The 19,586-nt window shown below is 42.5% G+C and overlaps 1 long non-coding RNA gene across 27 annotated transcripts in view; it reads left to right on the forward strand.

Moving 5' to 3' along the window:
* Window positions 1-19,586, forward strand: part of LOC109443351 (protein LRATD2) — a 530,125-nt gene that overhangs the window by 458,685 nt on the left and 51,854 nt on the right. Inside the window, exon 8 of one of the 27 annotated variants that reach the window (XR_012490831.1) lies at window positions 5,639-5,724. The exons of the other annotated variants lie outside the window; for them this stretch is intronic. This is a non-coding gene — a long non-coding RNA (protein LRATD2). The remainder of the gene's footprint in view (window positions 1-5,638; window positions 5,725-19,586) is intronic. 27 annotated transcript variants of the gene reach the window in all.

The raw sequence follows: 19,586 nt of genomic DNA on the forward strand, positions 1-19,586 counted from the left end.
TTAGCTGCATTGTGGTTAAGAGAGCAGCATTTGGAGTAAGACTCCCTGGGTTCATAGCCTAAATCTACCACTTACTGACTGTGTGACCATAAGTAGGTTTTCTTATCTGGGAAACCAGACGATAATAGTACATAATCCATAGAAATTTTGCAAGTATCTGCATAAGTTAATAACTTGCTGGGCATAGTTCATTCATATACAACACAGGGCCTAGCTTGCTGTTAGGTTTTTAAATTTTCTCTTTTTACTTATGATATAAGCATAACAATTATTTGGGAGTGATAACTCCCTCCGATCCCTGTTTTAGCAACACACTAAGAAAATGATGTAACTGTTTAAGACCTTTATTTATGCGTACTCATGACTTGTGCTTGCCTAGAGGCACACAGCAATGAGTGACAAAATGTTTCAAAAAAACTGAAAATCCCAGCTACCCAGCACAGTGCCCAAATCATAGCAAATGTGTTTGTTGAATGACAAGGTAAGGCAAGGAGTACCAGTAATATAACAAAATTAAAAAGCTAACATAGCCTTTTATCTTCTCCCAAAGGGGTGGCTCAGATCTCTTAGCATTTTTTCCTTTTTTTTGAAATCATTAAAAAGAGTATTTTTGAGGCAGTAGAGAGATGATAAGGATATGAACTAAGCACCTCTCAGCCCCTAAAACTTACTGAGATGGTAGGTCCTTTGCATGCATTTAATGCCAAAGGTAGTCATTCAACAAGCATTTACGGAGCTCCAACAATATTCCTGCTTTTTCACTAAGGTCTGGGATGCCAGGATGGGTAAGACGTAAGGCGCTCAGGGAGACAACTTCTCAGTGTCAACAACATCAACTACCATGATTTCAAGGAGAATATGCTCCAGTAGAAAAGTCAAGATATACACCAATAAATGTATTAGTACAAGATATATTAGTACATACATGTGTCGTAAGAGCAGGACAGATTGAAATTGCTACAGAAACCCAGGGGAGAGGGAGATCACATAAGCTAAAATACTTGGAACTAAATACTGAATGTGCAGTATGCAGATGGAAAACCCATTCCAACTCTGCTACGCCTGTGTTTTGTCTTTCCCATTTCAAGGCTACCGTGAAATAGGTCAGCAAAAACAAATTCTATAACAGACCCTAGTGAAAACCTCAGATAATTGAAATCCTTCTTTGGCGTTTGACTCTTGTCCCAGGGAAAGCTTGTCATGTGTCAACTCTGATTGAATACAACAGGCCATGTTTAAACACTCCATCTCCTTAATTTCTCTTCCCAGAATGCACCCCTTCATCTTGAAAGACGTGGTCGAATTTCTGAGTGATGAAATCATTCAAAAAGAATCTCACCATCCCATGCAAGATATTGCTATATTCACATTTGATTCAAGAGAATATGGCACTGGTTACCAATGATTCAGTCGTCACTTAGTATCAGAGACACGGAATGTGCCTGAGTGTTGTATTCATTTACACAGATGAAGCATGTTACTGCCACTGTCACATTTCTGGTGTTGCACAATGACAGCATGGTTTACAAGGACGGAGATGATATATCTATTCTGCCTCCCAGCTCTTTAAAGCAATTGGGAGCTGCTAGATCAGCCTTACTGGGAGGAGTTGTACAAAGAATTGTAGACGATGAGTCTGTTTTAGTGTGAATTCTTCTAGAAAAAGCTGACTCTGAGATGTGGACCTAAATGGAGGGAGTTTATCTGGAAGGTGAAGAAAATACTAGCAGAGGCGTGCAGGAGACAAGAGAGAGAAAGCAGCCAATTAAGAGGACATTATAAAGCCGACTACCATTATGGGTGTTGAGTTCCGTCCCCTGGACTCACTCGGCAGTCAGTGTTTTACACTCACCACTGAGTTATCACACCCAAGGAATGAGGAAGCTGGGTGTTTATACAACAGTCCCCGTTAGTCATTGTTCTCTAAGAGTCTAATTCCGCTGCATTTTCAACCCACCACTTGGGCAGGAAAAGCATGCCCCAGAGAGAAAGTCCTTGCACGAGAATGTCAGGGTTGACAGATGGAAATGGGGGATGTGGCAAAGCACTTGTCTTAGTCACTTTAGGCTGCTTTAATAAATGACCATAGACTGGGTGGCTTACACAGCAAACATTTATTTCTCACCGTTCTGGGGGCTGGAAGTCCAAGATCAAGGTGCATATGATTTGGTTCCTGGTGACGGCCCACTTCCTGGTTTGCAGATGGCCTCTTCCTCACACAGTAACAACATATAAGAAGCTTTTTTGAAATTTCCCGTGGCTCCCTAGGGTTTAAATTATTACCGATTCATTTTATTCCCTTTTCTATCCTAAATTAGGGAAGGGACAAGCCAAGCTAGCTATACTCAAATCTTGAGCTGGGTTTCAAGTACTTACTATTGGCAAGAAAAAAATCACTCAGAAAAGTCCTCCTCCTGGCATTGTGAAGTAAAAATATCTCGCCAGTTTCATTTCTCTTATTCTTCACTCATTACTCTGGCTCACAGAGATTTTCGAAAAGTCTTTTCCCTTTACTCTCCGAAAGTGGCTTTCGCCCCATCTCCCATCTTTTATAGTGATACGTTTTTGAGTCAGAGCTAAAAAGTTGTGGTGCTTAGATAGCCCAGGTGCTAAATGTAGAAACCCATTATCTCATCTTGCCAGGTGAGTCTCAGAACCTTCTCAGGGAGAGGGCTCACAAAGCTTCAGATGCTAATGCAGACACCTGCACACCCAGAGGCGTGGCTTTTGTCTCTACTAAGGGCCCTGGAAGCCATAGCAGTCCGGCCCTTTATCTCAATGAGGGGTTTGCTCTGGGTCCTAAGAGCCATTAGGAAGACATCTCAACAAACTGAAAAGAACAGGACTGTGTTCTTCTGGGCCTTTTTAAACTTTTAATGAAACTCTCATTTGAAATCCCATACCCATTTGGCTGGCAATAAATGGGGCAACCGCTGCTAGCTAACATTACCCTTTCACTACTGGTGGAAGTCCAGCCAGTGTTTTGCTAGCTGGGGATTAGGAGAGCCATTTATTGCATGAAGAACATGACTATCGAATAAAGGCTAAGAATTGTTTTGAGTGGCAACTTTCCAGGTTAGCCAAAATTTGAAAAATGACCTACACGGAGATGAGAGAAGTCACTAGATTCAGGGAACTAGAGCAACGTTGTTGGGAATTTGCGGGGAACACCCAGCACCTCCCTGCCTCAACGGGTTCTGAACACAATAAAAAGTAAGATAAGCAGCAGGTGGAGGACCAAACCATCCCCTTTCCCATCCTACCCCACATGTCACCTCAGCATCCAATTACTGACTTCCGAGTTCGCTTTCCTTTCTGCTCTGAAGAAATCAACAACTGCAGAAACAAGACTGGGGCTTCGTAGAACTATGATTGCCGGCTAAGCTAGGACCATATCTTCAGAGCTGCGTCTGCTTCTCTTTTTGAAACAAATATATTTTGGGTTCAGAACCAATGAATTGTCTTTTATTTGAGTGGCCTGCAACTGAACTTGTTATTTCCATTGTTGGTAAGTGTGAAAGATAGAAATATGTGTCCACATGGTCTGGAGGGGTGAGAAATAAGTCAGACTATGATAAAACCAAGTCCCTCAATTCAGGCAGAAGATAGAAGTGCATGCAACTCTAGTGAAAGTGGTCCCTCCAGAGGGCACAGGGGGCAGAGGGGTGCAAGCTCCGGAAGAATGCAGAAAAGGCTCAAGCTGAGTGGATAGCAGAGGATGTCGCTATATATATAATTTGAAGCTCGCTTACCCCTGCCATTCCAATTTTGGCTTCAGTAGTGACTTTGCCTAAATAAGCAACTCCAGAAGATTTAAAAGACACAAGTATTTTGATCCATTTATTTTAAGGACAGACCCTTTTCCAGTCCATCATAACATCCAACAGATGTACAGCAAGGATGGATTTGTTACCAGGCTTCTCTTCACAGTGTTACAAATGTATGTGGCTAATTATGTAACCACCTGCCATCCTACAGATGGAAACATCTAGTCTCCAGCTGGAGCTCCCACCAAGACTAGAAGATGCTTGGCAGCAGTGGTTAAAGGCTTTGGAGACCGAGCAAGTGGAATGGTTTGGCCTGTTTTTCCCTTTGCGGATTCCAAACTATAGCTCGGGTGGACAGAAGTTGCCCATGCTTTAAAATATTTTCTTCAGGGGGCCAGACTGGCTGGCATGATGGGCCTTTTTCAGCTCTGCAGCCTTGGTTTGCAGCCTTGGTTTACTTCCTTATGATACAGAACTTTCCTTTTATTCAACCAGAGGAAGTGACTTTATATGATTTATTTATGGTTTATTTTATTCCATTCTATGGAGCTCTGAAAAATATAAAAAGATAATTATTAAAAACTAGATGTGTCATGTATTAGTTATAGGCATGTATGTAGCCTTTTGAGAGAAGATGAAATGAAGTCACAGACACACTCAGACAGGAAGAATCTAAACCTCAGTTCAGGCATTGGGTCTACTCAGGGATTTTTTTCACCACAGCTCCGTGCCCTGTGCCCCTTGGGAGCTTGCTCTAGACACCTAGGAAATGTCATATTTTATCGATGTTTGAGAATGTCCCCTTGGTTATTTTATTGGGTTGTGACTGCTCAGATCAGTAATATGGAGGAAACAGGTTTCATTTGATGTAAAGCTTCTGAAAATCTGAATGCCATTACAGACTGGCTTTTTCCTGCTTCTAAGGACAGCCTTCTCCATGCGTTAGGAACCCATCTACAAAGCCAAACAGAATAATAACCTCCCTCAGGTCTAGCTGAGAAAGACTATGGAGGTGTTAATTTTATGAGAACCTTGAGGTCTGTCTGCTTCTTTTGAGATATTGAAAACCAGCTTGTGGTTTATTGCTTCTCTTTGAACTGTTTATTCCCACACATAGCACACAGCCGTTTTGGAAACCATTAGGCAGTTTTGAAAACATGATGAGGTCCCGGGCATCTGCTCTTACCAGCCTCGTGATGTGACAATGGAGAATAATCGGCACTGAGCACCCTTCGTCAGCCAGTCCTTGGAGAGATGGATGGCTTATCATTCAGAGCACAGTTAACGCTTGCCAGTTGTATTCACTTCAGGTTTATCTAGTCTTCTTTATGACATTGATGCTGTGTGCGTGAACGTTGCTATTCCATGATTATAATTCCATTGACAAGCTAAGAAGTGTGAAGTCCAGAAAAGCCACTTGATTTACATAAGGCTGCAAAGCAAGTGTTAAACAAGGAGGCCATTAGACTGAGGTGGCTCTAATGCTGTGGGGACCCACATTAATGAACCAAAATATAAGCCTCTAACGGCCTCAAGGTTACAACATCAAAATGCTAAGGACAACCATTGCAAAAAGCAACGAGGTTTTCCGTGACAGCCAATCAGATCATGTGCTTTCTTTGCTTCTACACTTTATATACCTCTTCCCCCGGGCTGAAAACCTCTCAAACGTTATGAAAAATATTAATCTATAAATCCACGAAATTTAACAAACCTCAAGTATAATCAACACAAAGAGATCCACATTTAAACACATCATGGTCAAACTGTTGGTCTCGGAAGCTCCTGCTACCTGTATTAGTTCCTTAGGGATTCTGAGGAAATCCCCATGACGTTCGTTGCCAAAAACACAGCAATGTATTTTCTTCCAGGTTTGGAGACCAGAAGTCTAAAATCAGTATCGCCAGGCCAAAATTAAGGTGCCAGCAGGGCCATGTTCCCTCCATGAGCTCTAGAGGTAAATCCATTCCTTGCTTCTTGTGGTGGCTGTTGCCATTCCTTGGTGTGTGGCCACATCACTCGTCAAAGCCAGCATCGTCAAATATCTTTTTGTTCCATCTCCCCATTGTCTTCTCTGAGCGCATGTCAACTCTGTCTCTGTCTCCCTCTTATAAGAATAATTGTGACTGCATTTGGAGCCCTCCTGGATCAGTCAGAATTATCTCTACATCCTAAGGTCCCAGACTCAATCACATCTGCAAAACCCTTTTCTGCCATTTACAGTAACAGTCACAGTTTCCAGGGGGTAGGATGTAAATGTCATTGGTAGGACCATTTCCTACCTATTCGGCAGCCTACCACACTACCCAATTTCAAAGCTAACTATAAAGCTACAATAATCAAGACAGTGTGACAGTGACATAAGGTTAGACTTAGAGATTAAGATACAGAGCCCAGATATTCACCCTATATTCAAGTTAATTTTTGACATTTTGAAGGCAATTTCATGGTGAAGCATAGATTTTTTTCAACAAATGGTGCTGTGAATAATTGGATATCTGGAAGAAATAACAGAATTTAAAAACCTAAGAAATTTTATCTCATGCATAAGCAAACATTAACTTTAAAAAAAAAATAGAAAATAGACCTAATGTAAATGCTAAAATTATCAATCTTTTTGAGGCTGAGTCTTCCTGGGAACACTTTGCCAGAAAGTCCATGGAAACAGATAGTCTAGAAACAAACTTCTGAGAAACAAAATCATAGGAGGCATGTGGCTTTTAGTGCATATTTCAGCAGCCTAAAAGAGATGAGCTCCATGGCAGAGTGAAAAGGGGAACTAGGACTTGTGGTAAAAAGGGAAAAAAAGGAACACACAAAAAAATCAAAGCTAAGGCAGTTTTCAGAGGGCCAAATACCTGCAGAAATTATTCAACAGGACTTTCAAGATGGATAAATACTTCCCATTTATTTTATCTGACTTCACACTTTACATATAATAGCTCATTTATCTTGCCAATAAGCCTCTGAGGCAGTCAGCATAATTGCCACTTTACAGATGAGGAAACTGAGGCCTGTAAGTGATTTGTGCCAGCCTAAGTGTGCCTGACTCTCCTATTGCCTACCTTTCAGAATGCTGTGTTAATTAAAACTGCTCATACCCTGAAAGCAGGAGAGCACTTGAAACCTCATAAAATGTTCTCCATAAATAATAGCTGACACCCCATTGGCTCGAGACTCGAATATGTAATGTGGAAGGAGGCAAGGCCATCCAGTGGCTGTGCCCCACTGCTCACTAGGTGCAAATTCAGGCTGTAAATGCTGCCACCGGGGGAACACAGGACAGAGAAGTGACCTGGAGAAAAAGGATGACTCCTGCTTAGGATTCACAGCAGGACAACAAAGCCTTTCAGCAGCACACCTGGACCCTGCGTCCCTTGCAGAGGGGTCCCGTGAGGTCACTACAAACAACATAAAAAGAAGACAGATGTGGAAAGCAGAGCAAAGCACAAAGAACACAAGGAATGCAATGAATCGGAGACTAGAGAACAATGCACAGCCTCTGGCAGGATTAAGTTGTGCTATTTAGCCTAACTCTTTAGCAAATCTGCCCGTGTTATCCAGTTATTCCTGTTACCGACCAAAGGGCACTCATTAAGATGGCAATAGGCATGGCTGTACGACCTGCTGGGGACGTAACAGGCATATTGTATTACAGGAGTGAGCGAGTAGTGCCTCTGTTTGCCGCCTCTTGGGTGGAAAGGAAAGATGAAAGATTTAGAGAGCTGGTGGCTGAACGAGGTGGTTCCTTGTGAACGGGGTTAACCAGTACTGAGGAATGTTTACGGGATAATAACAACTAATGTTCACCAAACGCATGCTATGTGAGTTGCCTGGGTTATTTATTTATTTTTAACCATCTTATGAGAACCCACGAATATCCTCACTAAACAGATGAGGAAATAGGTAGGGAGTTTAAAACAGAGCTAGGTCTACTCAACCTTAAAAATGAAGCCATTTGCTATAGCTCTAGATACACCCCCCCGACCCCCAAAAGGGGTCTAATAACACATAGCTTGCTCTTCCTGTCAAAAACCTGGCAGTAATAAAGGCTTACGAATAATCGAAAGGTCTTTCTTACTTTTGTGGCATTTCCTTAGGTGATCTGCTTTTCGAGTACTCTAATTTCACTCTTGCAAAGTGCATTAATCACTAGGGAAACAGCTAATTCATTGATACCAGTGGAGACCTTTATCAATAAGGATACAACAGTTTATGTGACAAATCACTAGTAGCTCTGCGTAGAAAGGCTTTCCAACAACAGCGTATAGCATTAGAGGACTGTGGCCTTCGTGCAACCAGCAGCAGGACGTAAATATAGGACAGTCACTCCACCCAGCCCATTTGGCCAATCCCCCGAGGGTTAGTAAGTACTGGTCTCCCCAGACCTCATTTGCCAAACCTGCCACTTGCACAGCAGCAGTGAACTGCCTGCAGAGCACAAAGCGGTCTTTGTCTTCCTCACCTCGTCATCCCAGAGGGCTTTCAAGTGACTTGTGAGGTGGGCAAGCAGTTACTGGGCCTAATTAGCTCCCCCACCAATGGAAACACTCCCCCCAAACCCTGTGGCCTTCCACACAAAAGCTGCAAATTGCTTTCCAACCTTTGAAGCCATCCCAGGAAGTCCCAGGCAACGCTAAGGAAGGGTTTCCTAGCTGTGCCTTTGGTTCCCGGCCCCCTCTGATCAAAAGCATGGGCAAAGGGAAAGAGAGCCAGCCGCCATGGGCAGTGGCTTTGGAGAAGCACTGATGCCTACAGCTCATCAGGGCTGGCTGGCTAGGGCAAGGAGCCTGTGTGTCAAAGCCCAGCCTCCGATGGCCACAGTGTGGATTTGACCATTCAGACGAGTCAGCACAGAGGTTCTGCATTCTTCCCTCCTCCTCATTCTCTGTCTTCTTCCCAGCGCAGCCGGCAGTGGGGCAGTGTTGGCCTCCAGGCTTCCAGACTCAGAGGCAGCAAAATCTGGGACAAAGGAGTTTTCTGCGTCCCCCACCTGCCACGGCTGTTCTCAGGCAGCCTGCTTTCGCATTCTGGCCCCAACACCTTCTAGCAGTGTGGCTTTGGACTTGTTTCCTGACTCTCCAAGCCTCAGTTCCTTCATCAGACTGCCTGGGTTTGCATTCTAGCATCATCACTTTCTAGCTGGCAATCTTGGGAAAGTATCTTCTCTATCTTTTATGCCAAATGAGGATAATAATAGCACCTGTCACATAGGCAGGAGCTGGAGCCACGGGGGGCCCACCTCTGAGCCCAGAACCATAGTTCGAGGGGCTGGGTGGTAGGCACTGAGCCATGAAGGAGACCCAGCCACTGCTGGTGATGTCCCTCGTTGGCCTAACAGCAGCCAGGAGGCAAAACAGCCTTGGAAGTGGAGTCCGCAGGGGTCCATCCTCTGCAGTGCAGAGCAGAGCAGGAAACGGCGGCCGTGCGTCTGAGCACAGACATGTACAGGGCAGCATGCTGCCCCAGACAGTTGTCTGCAGGGCTAAATAAGCCACACAAAGCCCCGAGCGCAGACTGGCACCTTCTGTCTGATCAGTATGTTATGTGGCAGTTATTATTGTAGTTGTGATGGTTAATTTCATGTGTCAACTTGACCGGCTGTCCAGATTAGGCATTATTTCTGGGCATGTCTGTGAGGACGTTACCAGAAGAGATTAGCATTTGAATCAGTGGGCTCAGTAAAGCAGATGGCGGTGGGTACATCCAGTCCTTTTGGGGCCTGACTTGAACAAAACCCCTTTTTTCCTCCCTCACTGCTTGAGCTAAGACTTCTCATCTCATCTTCTCCTGCCCTCAGACTGAGATCTATGCCATCAGCTCCCCTGATTCTCAGGCCTTCAGACAGACTGAGTTACACCCCTGGCTTTCCTGGGTCTCCAGCTTGCAGACAGTGGGAGCTCTCAGCCTCCGTAACTGCGGGATCTAATGCCTCATAATAAATCTCCTTTTACACATAGCCTGTTGGTTCAGTGTCTCAGGAGAATCCTGAGAACACAGTAGTCATGGTATTAATAGTTGCAGTGGTAACTGAACTGTGCAGATAGCCATTCCCTGTGGCCATGGGTGGGTCCCTGTGTGACCTGAACAGCTCTGTCAGCCACTGTAATCCTGCCCTCTTGGATCTAGAATGTGGAACCCCTTTCTCCAGGTCCAGCTGCAACCCAACAACACACAAACATAGCACATCCCTCTCTGTCCTTTCTTCCTCTGCCTTCCAAAGCCCAGACTACTGTTGACAGTGTCACAGAAATATGCTAACCAGGTTCATATCAAAATGCAGCCCACAATTGCTGCTGTCATCTTGTGTCCACGAAACACTCTCCTTACTCTGACCCCTCTCAGAAGGTCATCACTGCCTCTCTTTTACTGAATCAGAATCACAAAGAAACTTACCTTCTCTCCCACAACTCAGCTATAAGGTGCAGGATCGTGATGAAGGGTATACACTCTAGAATCGGGTCTGAAACCTGGCCCAACACAGGCTTCCTCTACGACAATATACAGGCCACCTAATCTTGCTGAGCCTCAGTTTCCCCATCTGTGCAATGGGTGGTTCTGATGATTAAAAGCGAGAACCCATAGAAAGCAGTTAGTACAGTAACACTAATATATTAAATGCCTAATTAATGCTACTTATCATTTCCTATTATTGTGTCTCTTCTCTCTTACCTATCTTGTCTGTCTTCTTTTAGGCCTCTCTTAGGAGAAAATGTGCCTGTCCATCTTTACAAGTATAAACTCACCTCCTGTTCTTCAGTAATATTTTTTTATTTCTCTCCACCAATTATCTCAGCTTTTTTTTCAGGATTAGTACTTACTCTTTTATTTCTGCATTCAAATGATTTATCTCCATATTTGTAATTAATTGGCTCAAAAAAATACAAATGTGCAACACAGGTTTTCTTACTAATAAAGAAATATACATTAAAACAATTCTGAACATCTACTTTATATCTACCAAAATAATTAAAACCAATCTATTTATTTATTCTTTTTTTCAAATGGCCAAATGTCATCAAGACAGCAGAGGAAAAATAAGTTTGGTGGTGGCCCTAAAAAGTCCCATAATCTTTGCAGAAAGCAATTTGGCAAGTGGTGACAGGAGTCATAAAAATGTTTACACTCTTTGACCTAAGAATATCAATTTGGAGAATTTATCCCAAGAAATTAATCTAAAGGAAAAAAATGAGTTCTGCAAAGATGTTTATAGCTGCCCTAAATATTATCACTTGAAACTAGAAACAGCTATTCTTGACAGGCTGACTAATCGGCTCAAATGCTGTATACACTGGGAGAGGATGTGGTCCTTAGATGTGGCAATTACAGAGGAAGAAAAAATCAAAGTATTGTGCATCCATTGTTACCATAACTGCCTCCGAGAACTCTATTCAGGCCTGAAATGGATAGCAGGGCGATATGAGCAAAAGGAAGTTAGACTCAAACAGTCATAAATATAACATACAATTTTTAAAAATGTCTTTTAAAACCATAAAATGGAAACAGGCAGTAGAATTTTGAAATAATGCATGCCACAAGTGGTCAAATGTCCTTTGCTCTTACTTCATTCAGCAGATAAAAAATTACTGCAGCCCTATAGGTGGCAGACTAAGAAACAGTGACATGGAGACAAAACACAATGGTCCCTGCCATCAAAAACACAGAATCTCGACAGCTACTCAACCGAAAATCACTCTATTCGCCAAGAGGAAAGCAAGAATTGCTCTGCAAACAACAAGATGCCTGGTGTCACCTGCGCTAAGAGGAGAACTTACCCAAGGAAAAAGGGGGTGGGAAAGGAAATTGCAGGCAGAGAACACCGGAAGGCAGGTCATTTATGTAAAAGAGTGTAGCGCCCTCTGGAAACTACAGGTGGCGCAATATAGCTGGATGGTGGCATCCTGGCGGGTAGGTGATGATAGGCCTGCGAATTAAGCAAGAACCAGGTCAAGAAGGACCACCACATTGTCAACTGTGAACTGTAAACAGAAGGCTCTGGAAAATCCTGAAAGACTTGAAGAAGGAAAGTTATATAACGATAACTATTACAGATAAGGTGATGAGTTAATGATGGCTGGGTGACTGTTTCACATGAATTGGTTAATAGAGTGCGTATTTGTATGTAATTGAGGAGGGAAAAACCAATTTGTTCTAAAAGGAATATCATGTCCATTCTCTCGGCCTACTAATATTCGTGAGCCATGTATCTTTCCTCTTAAAACAAGAAAAATCAACGTTTTTCCAACCACGCTGCTTACTTTAGCTACCACTGCCCCAATTTTTGGATATGTAGCTGATGTCTCCTACTTCTGCACTTCCATCTCAGACTTTCTCCTAAACCTACTTCAGTCAGGTTTCAGCCCCCATGATCCTACTGGACCAGGTTTCTCAGGCATCTCTGTCAAACGAACCATTGATTTATTGTTGCTGTGAAACAGGAACCATGTGAGGTTCTAGGATAGAAGGGAATAAGACAGTCTGGTCCTCACACTTCAAGAATATAGGGTGTAGGGGGTAGGACAGATGTAATGCAGAGATCAGCTGGGGCCCACCTGCCCCTAGGAGAGCTCAGAGCTCTCAATTCCATTGGCTCTGTTAGTTTAAATCCTCCCCACAAAATTTCTACAAATGACCCTGAGGTCTCATTTCAACATCATTCAACATCATGACTTTCTCTACCTCCTAGGTTACTGCCTAGGCTGTCTCTGCTTGTCTTCTCGGTCGAGGGGGGCTACCCAGATGGGACATTCAGCCCCTTTTATGAGACCCCTCCGTCCCCACCAAAAACAAGAAAGTCACTCAGCACCAAGAATTTGCACATATCATAAAATTCACCACAGAATGCATGGAGCAGGGAGGGGAGACCAAGGGGGTATTTACATGGAAGTAATATTAGTAAATCTAAATTGTCGAAGAGACCATTAACCATGGGGCATAGGAGGCGGTTATATAAAATGGTTATTCACTACCTTTTCCTCACCTACACTCGCCATCCACCTTCTTGCCCCTTTCTCTAACCATTACTTCTCCTCTCCTGGGCACTCCAAATTCCCTCTCCATTCGACAGAGCCTTTAATCATTCTGTAAGACCTCCTTGAAAATGGCATGTTCCTGAGATTTTAATCTTGCCTGTCCCTAACTCCACAGCTTGGGAAATTAACTTCTCTGAGCCTCAGATTCCTCTTTTGTAAAATAAGGATAACCATCAGTATAACATTTTAAAGCAATTAATAGGTTTTTCTCTTTTGCATTTCTGTATACATAATCTGTGTCATCCATCTCAATGGTCCATCTGCCACTCCTGGGGTAGAGAGGGAAGAAGATTATAACAGGACTTCAAGGAAAGAATCACTCTAGCTAATTTGAAACCAAACAATAGTATTGAAATGCGGGCTTCATCGAGAAAGAGATTTTTCTAAATTCCTTTATCTCTTTCCTTGAACATCTCAGGAGTTGTCCTGGTGTAATTGCTATTGCACTTTATAGAAGGGACGTCCCAGTCCAAAAAAAAAAAAAAGAGAAAGGAGTTAAAGAAGCCTGTCCTTTGTTATCCCAGTGAAAGATGGGAAAAGATGAAAGGCAGAGATAAGGAAGGGAGGTGACTGCAGGACCCCATCATCTGTCTCCAAGCTGAAATTCCAGAGTGGAGGATGGGTGTTCGCCAAGTGTAGGGGTTGGGGGGACGAGGTAGCTGGTTACAGTAATTTAGGAAGATTTAATGGAGACTTGGACTTCGAAAACTGTCAATAGGGATTTAAAGAGAGAGAGATGGAACACAGATATGAAGGAGGGAGAATCTCCACGTCCTGGTGAATGAGTGGACATCTCTCCAATTTATAAATTGTCTTTATTATCTGCTGCGTTTGTTATTTTTGAGCTCATCGTCCTGATTTCCATGGCCTCTTACTGCATAGGCATTCTTCCTCCTCTCTGAAATCTCATTTTCTGCCATGCTAGTTAGCTTGCTTTTCATGAAATAAGTGGCTAACGAGGTTTATGGAGGGAGGGTGGACTCCTTTATTTCAGGACTGTCTAGTGTTTGCAACAAGCTGGACAATAAATTTTACAAGATTTGTTTCAATCTTGTAAAAATGTGTAATAACGCTACCCCACCCTGATACAGTTGCTATTACATACAAGAGTACCTTATTCCAAAGGGGGGGAAGCTAATGGACAATTAATCAATATTTGGTACAGTGTAGTTCTAAGCATTTTGTCATTAACAATTATTACCTGAGTCTGACTTGGTAATAAGAGAAGCTGCCGATTGCTTTCTGTTTGTTACTTTAGCCAGCTTATGAGGATAACAAACCCTGACCTTTCTACAGAAAGCAAAGGTGTACAAAGCACCTTAAGGCAGTGAGGTGTCATAGTGTCTGTATTATACAGAGAAAAAAAAAATAAAGATCAGAGAGAGTAGGTAAAGTGGGATGCAAAAATGGGAAAGGAACTCCCATCGGTGTCCTTTTAGGAAATTCATCTCTTTTTCCCATTACCCAACCCCTCCCACATCCTCCATGTTTCCTGAAAGATCTCTGAGGAAGAGCGCTCTGTTTCATGCCATAAACACTCTCAACGCCCTTGGATGGAAGTGCTCTGGGCTGAGACACCTGAACACTTCCAGTCCTTTTGGGGGGACTTTCCTGAATCCACATGGGGCTCTCTAATATTTCCAGTTGATTCCCTTCATCTTAACGGGCAAGTGTATTTTCTAGAATGCTTCTGTTGTAAGTAAGAGAGAACCATCTCCAACTTCCTTATGCACAGGAAATAAAGAAGTTAATTGACCTAATGGAGAAGAGCCAGAGTGTGACAGGGTCTGACGGCATTGGACCCACGGACTGGAACTTGCCTGAACTCCTATACTGGCTTCTATCCCCTCCCTTCTCTCTGTGGTTCCTTTAGCTTCTATCACTACAGACTGGGCTTTTATAGTAATGGGAAATATGGCCACTGCATGGTCCAACACTTTTCTGTCTTAGGAATTTGGTCACCTGAAATTGACAGCCCTCAAGATCTCTTTTGTCCCAGTTCCAAAAGTTCCAAGGAAAGGCTTCATTGGCTAAACCTAAGCTAACAGTCCATCCCTGGACCAGGTAACCGAGCTGAGGACCAAATCAAATTACACTTTTATGACAACTCTAATGTAAATCATTTGGTCAAAGGTATAGAAAATTCCTAGAAAAGTGGGTTAGATGGAAAAGCTCAGGGGTTGGCCACTGGGGGAACAAAAAGATGAAAACACAGTCACACATATGTTTCCTTCTGTCACGTTCTTATGACATCCTTCGACCCAAGCTATAGAAATATATATATTTTGTTCTGCTTCCTACTCTAAACATAGCTAAACTCAATTTCAAATTTTTTTAGCGCTTTTATAGAGCCTCAGCTTACTCTTTCTGATGTTGCCATATTAATTTTTATAGTTGTCTACCTCATTTGCTACATTAGGATCACTTATAATTATACAGTCAAGGGTCATTTTGTACACCTCCAATACCCATGGTGGCATCTCCCCCTTTGAAATCATTGGTCTCAGAGGCATAACTCCATTTTCTCTGGGTTTTTACATCTCCAGCTTGATGGTAAAAGATGCTTTAGGAAAATAAATCACTATATCCGTTCACTTATTCCAAGAACATTGAAGTCTTGGAATTCCTTCCCCTACATCAACCTCCCCACTCCCTGCATCCTGGGAGTGGGGAGGTTGATGTAGGGGAAGGAAGAGATACCCAAAGATGGCTCCTAACATCCCTGAGAGTCTGGCAGACGACATAGACATTGGTACAAAGTAGACAGGGTCTGGGATATTAGGTGCTGAAGGGGACCCAGCCATGATGTATGAGAGACCTAAGAAAGGAGAAACTCACTCAGAGAAGTAACTGCAAAGGGCAAAAATCTCTGTACTGATGTGAAAACAGACATCTCCTCTTTTTCTGTCTTGTCCCAGCAAGGAGACTGCTGGAGTCACAAGATCACACCATCACTAACCTTAGAAGCAGAAGGGACCTGAAAGGTCAGTCAGCAATAAACTTCTACCCAGGGTACAAATTTCCCCTGCCAACTTGTCTCTACATGGGGACTTCCCACAATGGGGACTCACTGAGATTATAAGGGGATAGGTTGGCAGAGTGGAGAAATCACAAGATTTAGGGTCAGACAGACCTGTGTTCCAAACCCAGCACATACTAGCTGGATGGCAGGCTGGCCACAGAGCCTCTGAGCCTCAGGTTTCTTGCCAGGTAAATGTTATCACATTGCCTACCATCCAGGGTTGCTGTGGGTGGTGGCTTTGACTACTTACCTCCTTGCGGCAGCCCAGTCTATTGCGAGACAAACAGAATAGACAGGAAGCTCATTGTTGGATTAAGATGAAATCAACCTCCTATGCCCTCTGTGTACACTGATTCTGATTCTGTGCTTTGTACGGGAGGAAGAAAAAAGAACCCCTTTTATTCCCCTATCTAAAAGTACCTCCGACTGGACTGTGATAATACAGCAGTGCCCTTTTTCCATGGCTGTCCTTTCCCCTCAGTGGTCAGTTCTCCTGGCTTATTGCATCCCTGCTAAACCTTTGTATTTTTCCAAATGCAACCATCTCAGCCCTCAGAGATTCAAACGAATGGCTCGCATGGTATTTGCCTATTACAATAAACAGGTTTTAAATTAAATCTTAGGTGCCACAATTCCCTCCCCAAAGAATCACATAAAATGGAAGTGTCAAAAGTTGGAGAAAGTGTAACTGTTTGACAATTGAAAGTAGAACCATAAGCTAGATGAATTCAAACCATCCCATTGGGTCACACAATAGATGTTTCTGTTATAAGAAAAATGGTGCAGAGGATCTCCTGCCTCTCGAAAATCAAATTCATTGTGTTCTGATAAGATGCCAAAAGGAATCCCATTGACGAATGTAAAATATTCAGGCTGCAGTCTCTGTGGCTGAATGCCAAGCTTTCAGCCCTCTTACTCACCATCTTCAGCAAAGCAAAGCAAATAAAATGAGGTCTCTTTCATATGAGAATGAAAAATTCATACTGATCCTTGTATAATGCAAATTCCTCTGACCAATGGTGGACTAACAGTCCAATTACTTTAACATGATTGCAAATTGCACACCAAAACAGCACGCCATGTTGTATGTAGATAGATAGATAGATAGATAGATAGATAGATAGATAGATAGATAGATGACAGATAGATAGATAGATAGATAGATAGATAGATAGATAGATAGATAGATAGATAGATATAGACAGATATAGTCAAATTTCACTTTCTGTCTGTATTTCCCAAATATGTTTTGTGGGGGCGTGAAGGAGGGGAATCAGGTAGCACACCTTGACATTATTTTTTTAAACGTGAGAGGAAATGTAGCAATTTAGAAATTACTGCAGACTTCAAAATTTTCCATTTTGCTATTTATGTGCCATTGTTGAATTTCCCAGCAGGTACAAGAATGAATGAATATCTTATGATGAGATGAGGAGTCATGGAAGAGACCCACAATTGCCAATTACATAGTATTTTAACTTAGAGATATTTTTTCTGAAATTATATGTTCATTTGACATTTCCCTCGAAAAATAATGGAGATGGGAAAACATTTTTCAAAGCTCTTGGGGCAGCTATTCAAAAACCCAAGTGCTAAGCAGGCCTGCGTACAGGGAGAGAGGTCTTTTGTGGATGCCGGTAACCCTGCTATTTGTACTATTTTCAGAGTCAGCCCTCTAAAAAGAAATATAGTCTGCAACCATAATTAAATGTTGTTTGAAAAGATCTTTCTGAACATACGAAGACATTTATAATAGGAAATGCCATCAAAGAAAGGGGCTGACATGGGGGTCATTAGATACAGAACTAATGGGAAAGAACAGATGCGAGACCCTCTGGAAGTAAAAGAGATTGAAAAGGCAAGTGGAAGGGGGAACTCCTAGGTGGAGACAGATAACCTAGAGGGGTCTTCACCTTGGAGCTAAGACACTGCACCAGAGCTGGTTAGAACACCTGCAGTACGTCAGACCGCCTAAGCAAGCCAATCTGTGAACATCTAAGCACTGCTTTTGCATTTGTCAATGAGGGAATAAGAATATCTAACTCAATGTAAAACATTTAGCACTGGGCCTGGTACATGAGGAAAGCACATTTATCATTAGCTATTATTAGTATAGTGATAATAATAAGTATCCCTTAGATCCAGGCAAGAGGACCCACATGATTTAGAGTGTTCTCCTACTGATTTGCTAAAGACACTTCTGGTGTCTAAACTGGGCCTTGGGTAAGCAATGTCATCAGACAGGATGCACTCGGCCTGGATCATGAATGGACCCTGGGCTTTGTTTCCTCCTTTTGAGATGTTCTCCAACTCTCCATTCCCACTCCTACGATGTATGGGGTTGACCAGATGCCCCATGGATTTCCAAGACTTTTGCCTGTTAAACTGTTCAGGAACGTAATGGCTGAGCCCTGGTTTCAGGAGGATGGCCTAAGAAGAGGATTACTCCCACTGGTCAGTGTGGTATATCTTTTGTGGGAATTAGGCAAGATTCGTCCATCAAAATGGTGCTGACACATTGCTTTGGGGTGACTCAAATTGTTTATGTAGACAGCGGGGTTCGTAAAAAGTATCTTCTGGGCCCCCCTACATACCTTAGAGCAGCCCTGGTAATAAGATACTATCCATACCATTGGCTACCCTTTTTCTGTTCCCATTAAGGGAGAGAACACAAGAAGTTCAGGAGAAACATAGCCAGGAAAATCAAGATGATCCAGGATGCTACAAAGTCTGATTATTTCAAGTCCTTTAATCACTTCAAACCAGCAGATCACTGTAAATTACTGGGGAGGTAGGAAAGCACACCCTCCCGAACTCCCACAACCCATAATGGTGAGCACTCCTAAACCTCAACCAGCCCCAGAGGAGTTTTAAAACCTAGATAAGGACTTTAAAAGTTACCACTAGTCAAAAAAAAAAAATTAAAATGATAATTCCACAATTTGCCAACCAAAATACCAAAAACAAAAACAGAACAAAAATTTAAAAAACAGTATTTTAAATAATAATTCCAAATGCTGACCAAGATGAGTGAAAGAGGCATTTCACGAGATTGCTGGGTATAGTGTAAAATCGTTCAACCTTTGGGACAGCAATTTGGTAATATGTCCAAAAAGAATTTAAAATGCTTGTGTCCAGCTATGTAATTTCTAGGAATCTAGCCTAAGGAAATTATCATGAATATAAAAAAATCTGTCAACTTTTCTCTACATAACAGCTGGCCTCCATATCCTTTATTTTTCTGTTTTGTAAGAACGTCTGAAAAACCAAGTGAAACATGAATTACACCTTAGGCTACTCCTGGTGACAGATATAATGGGTTTAGTCATGTTTTTTATTAAAGCTAGCATTTATTGATCTTTATTAAATGCCGAGCAGTGTATAAAGTGTTTTATATAGGCTAATTTATTTAATATTCACCACAACACAAATGAGTACATCACTTAGGATTCCTTCAACCTCAAGAAATAGAAATCCCAGCTCCATTGGCTTAAACCAGAGAAAAGTTATAATAAGAACAAGAAATCCAGAGGTCGATGATAAATTCTGTGGTGCCTGTCAGATAGCATCCAGAGGCTCTCATCACTCTCTCCGCAATCCTCAGGTAGCTTGGTCCTTTGTGGTCATAGGATGGTCACCAGAGCTCCAAGCCTCACATCCAGACATATGAGGTCTGACAATTAAGTTCACGAACTTGTTGCAACGATGTTGCTAACCTTTTTTTGATATCAGAGGGATTATTCATGATGAATTTGTACCAACAGG

The sequence above is a fragment of the Rhinolophus sinicus genome, linkage group LG12 (assembly GCF_036562045.2).
Source record: "Rhinolophus sinicus isolate RSC01 linkage group LG12, ASM3656204v1, whole genome shotgun sequence".
Classification (NCBI taxonomy): domain Eukaryota; kingdom Metazoa; phylum Chordata; class Mammalia; order Chiroptera; family Rhinolophidae; genus Rhinolophus; species Rhinolophus sinicus.